Source organism: Carcharhinus amblyrhynchos, unplaced genomic scaffold, assembly GCF_965287045.1.
Source record: "Carcharhinus amblyrhynchos unplaced genomic scaffold, sCarAmb.v2.hapA scaffold_73, whole genome shotgun sequence".
NCBI classification, from domain to species: Eukaryota; Metazoa; Chordata; class Chondrichthyes; order Carcharhiniformes; family Carcharhinidae; genus Carcharhinus; species Carcharhinus amblyrhynchos.
This window is the reverse complement of record NW_027649813.1, coordinates 889,584-895,583: the sequence shown is the minus strand read 5'-3', so window position 1 is coordinate 895,583 and position 6,000 is coordinate 889,584.

Below are 6,000 nucleotides of genomic sequence, written 5' to 3'. Positions count from 1 at the left end.
GTGTCTATGATTGGTGGGTTCAGAGCGGTTGCACTGCACAGTGCAGATGAGAGGCTCAGCAAGTGGACTACAAATATGATGTACAGTTGACAATCAGGAGCAGTTAACATGAACATCTGTCCTCAATCTGCATTAGACAGCGGTCTCACAGGGCTGAATGTTGTTCTCATGCTGCTCCTCCTCCCTGTGGGCCCATCCATCTGGTTCTGCCTGAAAGAGCTCTCTGCCAGTTCAGTCCCCCACTGGAAGCAGATGTCAGGGCGACATGAGTGTATCCCTGGTAAGTTTAGATTTGATATTGTTTTCAAGCCGCTGTACACACGGACTTTGTGAGTGAATGAGTGAAATCACAATTCTACTGACAGGTGTCTTGAGGTTGTGGGGGAACAGGGAGCTGTGCAGGTCCTCATGTGTGCACTTAGCATCATCTGTATTTTAAACAGTGTAGTGCATGGAAATGATCAAACCCACAGCAAGGAACATGTTAACTAGTGAAGTTTAATTCTGCTCTCATAAGTCAAGGTACATGAGGGGAAAATAATGTCAGTAAATAAGTAAAAAAAATCCTGAGGCTGTCCAGCCAGTGAAGGATTGAAAGAAATTCAATAAATGTACCAGTTTAAACTGCCTGGAATCTGGTAGCTATCAGATTGACATGGACCTGTCTGCCACATCATTCCGCTCCTGACCCTGTGTCAATCTGTGACAGACCCTCCTTCTCTTCATCTGGATGAGAGTCAGTACAAAGGCAGGGTTGCCTGCAGCTTTCATCAACAATATCTCAGCACATCTATGAATGCATTGAAATAATAAATTTAGTGAGCACTCACTTTACACATTTCCCTCCAATTCAAAACCTGCAGGCCAATGTGATGCTCTCAGTCTGGGTCCTGTCCAGACATGACATCCCCACTTCAATCCTTCTAGGCAAATAACATCCTGGAGAAGTGGAGAAGAATGTTGCTCCTGTTAATACATGAATGCACATAGAAACCTTGCTCTTTGACCAGGGTGATGAGAGGCTTGTGCGAGTAGCCTTCCTCCAACATCATCCTGTTTGACTCCACTGCCCCTTAGACTTTACAGATAGGCCATTGTCTTTGCGTTATAGACAGACTCAACACATGAGCCCTTGTCAAGAATGATCGTTCACCTAGGAGAACGGACATTTTGTCACGAGTTGCCTACTAACCACCAGCTGTGCTCTTTGGAGCCATCCACCTCCCTCCTTCAACCCAGAAATCAGTCTAACAAAGCTTAACAGGCCTCCCTCTATGACACTCCTTGCTATATCATTCCTTAGGCAAGGTGACCAAAACTCGACACAATGCTCACCAAGGCACCAATCAACTACACTCAGATCTCTTTACTGCTCCAATTGCTTTGTACTAATGAAGATACCATTTATCTTCCTAATTGTTTTCTATCTCTGCACATTAACTGTACAGAGACACCCAGATCCCTCTGAAGGCAAACACTTTCCAGTCTCTCTCCATCCCAAAAAATATTCAGCAATTTTTGTACTTTTGTTAACAAAATGAAAAATGTCACCCTGCTCCATACTGTATTCCATCCACCATGTTCTTGTCCACTCACAACCTCTTCATATCTCTTTGAAGCCCTTTTCTGTTCTCCACACAAACTGTCACACTGAACTTCATACAAGCAGCAAACTGCGATGTCTCATTGATGTCAATGATACAGACTGTAAATAACCCACTGATCCCTGCAGTCTCTAACTATCACCTTCCAAATGGAAAATTACTGATTATTCCAATTGTTAACCAATCTTCTATTGATGTTCATATATCACCCCCCCAATCACAGGACTAATCATTTTGGACAATCGTCTGTGTGGCACCATATCAAATGTTTTTTGAAACTCCAACTGCTCTACACACGATTGCCCCGCATCTCCCTCACCCACTAATCCATCTGACTAGACATGTTCTCAAAATAATCCTTCTCAAACATCATTACCTCATAAGTGCGTCTCAATTTCATTTATTTATCAGCATTTCCACAGCATTAACATTAGATTCTGGCATTTTCCCACTGCTGACTGTCCTAAGTTTTGAATGATTTTCACCAATTGGTAATTCATTTCCTGAACAGTTACTGCACATTTTGAATGCTTTAGAAAAATTGATACTGGAATTGCTTTCGCTCAATTTCTAGGAAAGTAGAGCTGCTCCTCTATTTGTCTTCACACATCGACAAGGTTTTCTACAGTAAAGACACTGGATCAACACAACCCTTTGCTACTGCACTAGTCACCAACCCAACACTGACCCCAGAACTCCCAGCCACGTGCAATTGACTAGACTAAGGGCAGCAGATTTCCATACACATTGGGAACTGTAACCTTCTCCCAACATGACTACAGAAATTGACTACAGCCTGCATTTATGTCGCGCCTTTGATAACATATGCCAAGGCAGTTCCCTGAGCATTCTCAGGATCCATCATACTGCAATGGGAGGAAGGTGGAGAAAGAAATACAAGGACATATACAGAAACTGAATAAAGAACAGAATTATAATTGTTGGAGAAGTGGGTGAGGGATTTCACTACCCTGATATTAATTGGACAGAGGAGTCAGTTAAAGGGATAAGGAAATGGAATTCCTACGTGCAGGACAGTGGTTAGTAATGCTACCGCACAGTGCCAGGAACCCAGGTTCAATTCCAGAGTTGGGTGAATGTCTGTGTGGAGTTTGCACGTTCTCCCATGCCTGCGTGGATTTTCTCCATGTGTTCCCATTTCCTCCCACACTCAGGGTCTGCAGATTAAGTTGATTGGCTGTACTAAATTGCCACTTAGAGTCAGGGGGGATTAGGAGGGTAAATACATGGGGTTGCTGGATCAGGTCTGGGTGGGATTGTCGTCGGTGCAGGCTCGATCTAAGGAAGGCTTAGGTATGTAAAAACTGACAATGAGAGCTTCTTTAAACATATGAAAAGAGAGAGAGGGATCAACGTGAACACAGGCCCATTTGAAAATGAATCTGGATGACAGTTATGAGGAGCAAGTAAATGGCAGAGGAGCAAAACAGATAATTTGTGTTAGTTTTTACAGAGGAAGATACTGGAAACATCCCATTAATACGAAAGAACACGGGGGAGGAATTGAGTACCATCACTAGAGAAGTAGTATTTGATAAACTAATGAAGCTGGAGGAAGATCGGTACCCTCGCCCTGATGGCTTGCCTCCTAGAATGCTAAATGAAGTAACTATATTGGTTGTAATTTACCAAAAATCCTTGGATCCTGGAGAAGTACCAGAGGATTGGAAAACTGCCAATGTGACACCGCTATTCAATAAAAGGAAGGAGGCAAAAAGTAGGTAATTATAGGCTGATTAGCCTAATATCTATTGTTGGAAAAAAGTCAGAATCAATTAAGGAAGTAATAGGGGCACATTTAGAAAATTATAATCTAATCAAGCTGAGTCAGCACTGATTCATGACAGGGAAATCATGTCTGACAAATTTATTAGCATTATTTGAGGAAATCTCAACCAGATTTGATAAAGGGAAACAGTAGATGTGTCGCATCTGGACTTCCCGTAGATGTTCAACAAGGTACCTCACAAAAGGTTAAGTCATAAGATTAGTGCCAATGGTGTTAGAGGTAGTATATTGGCATCAATTGAGAATTGGCTGAAGGGGAGGAAACACCGAGTGGGGATAAGGGGTTATTTTTCAAGTAGTGGGATTCTACAGGGATCAGTGCTGTGGCTGCAATGGTTTACCATATATATTAATGACTCAGAGGAAGGAAGTGAATGTACTGTAGCCACATTTGCAGAAACATCAAAATAGGTGGATTGGCAAATTGTGGGAGGGATGCAGACAGTTTGCAAAGAGATATTCAGGAAGTGTAGTGGAGGACATGCTCCTGTCTACATCAATGGGGATGAAGTCAAAGTGGTCGAGAGGTTCAGGTTTGTAGGTGTCTGGATCACCAACAACCTGTCTTGGCTGGTCCCTCCATGCCAATGCTATAGTTAAGAAAGCCCACCAATGCCTCTACTTTCTCAGGAAATTTGACATGAATGCTACAACTCTCACCAATTTTTACAGATGCACCTTTCAGAATGTATCACAGCTTGGTATAATTCCTGCTCTGACCAAGGCTGCAAGAAACTACAAAGATTGTGAACATAGCTCAGTCCATCATACAAACTGGACTCCCATCTATTGCCTCTGTCTACACTTCCCACCTTCTCAAAACAAACAGCCAGCATAATCAAGGACCCTACACACTCTGGACATACTCTCTTCTACATTCTTCTGTCGGGAAAAAGGTACAAAAGTCTGAAGTTGCAGACCAACCGACTCAAGAATAGCTTCTTCCCTGCTGCCATCAGACTTTTGAAAAGACCTACCTTATATTAAGTTGATCTCTGTCTCCACCCTTGCTGTAACACTACATTCTGCACCCTCTCCTTTCCACCTCCCCTACGTACTATATCGCTTTGTCTATATCGCACGTAAGAGACAACGGTTGGAACTGTATACCAATACATGTGACAATAATACATCAAATCAATATTGACAAGTTAAGTAAGTGGGCAAAAAGGAAAGATGAAGGAAATCAAAACAGAACCCGAACACCAGTATGGACTGGTTGGGATGAGCTGCCGTGAGAACATTCCGTCAGGGTGTAAACAGTTGAAGACGTGACTGTGGTTTGTTAATTTAAAAGCTGATGCTGTACATTGAACCCAAATAAGCAAATAACCAACACTTGACAGGAATGTACTTCCCTATCTCACTGTGAAATGGATGACACATTAGAATGGTACAATCTGGAGTACATCATGTACATCCAGCACCATGGGCTCACTCACTGGGTCAGCAGAGTACGTGATCACAAATACTGATTAAAAGGAGTTTTACCCTGTGGAACAATCTGTCCCAAAGCTGAAGGAATTTTTAAAAAAACCATCACAAACCCCCAACTTCTTCCCCTGTCAGATCTCTGTGTGCCCCCTTTCCCACTCCTCTTTATGTCCACCCCCACTTCTTGGTCAACCTCTTCCTCCCTCCCCCTCCCTCACTTCTCCTTACTCCAGTCCTCGTTGTGCAACAGGTTTTTGGTGAAGAAGTTATTCTCCAGCTCACTCACTAAAGCCGTTGCCATGACGCTTCCAGCAAGTGAACGATAACAAGAATTAAAACTTTTCAATAATATATCCACTCCGAGGATAAAATCAGGCAGCTACCATCACTCCCTTCCACTATCCCAGTCCCAAAGAAAAGCCAGGCAGCGTGCCTCAATGACTATTGTGCAGTGGCTCCGACATCCATCATTATGAAGTGCTACGAAAGGTTAGTGTAGCATGAATCAATTCTGGCCTCCCAGATTGTCTGGATCCATTACAGTTCACCTACTGCCACGACAGATGCCATCTTCCTGGCCCTACATGCAATCTTGGACCACAAAGACAACAACGTCAGTCTCTTTACTGACTACAGCTCAGACGTCAACACCATTATTCCTACAAAACTTATCTCCAACTCCATGGCCTGAGGCTTGGCTCCTCCCTCTGCGACTGGATCCTGAACTTCCTAACCCACAGACTGTAATCAATAAGGCTAGGGAACAACAACACTTCCTCCAAGAAGTGTTGTGGATAGTCTGGAGGGATGTCAGAAGTTGCGCCGTGACAGATAGGATGCAAGACTGGGCGGAGAAGTGGCAGATGGACTTCAACACGGATAAATGTGTCGTGGTCCATTTTGGTAGGTCCAATGGGATGAAGGAGTACAATATCAAGGGTAGGACTCTTAGCAGTGTTGAGGAGCAGAAGGACCTTGGGGTCCGGGTCCATAGGACTCTTAAATCGGCCTCGCAGGTGGAGGATGTAGTCAAGAAGGCGTATGGTGTGCTAGCCTTCATTAATCGAGGGATTGAGTTTAGGAGTTGGGAGGTAATGTTGCAAATTTATAAGACCCTTGTCAGACCCCACTTGGAGTACTGTGCGCAGTTCTG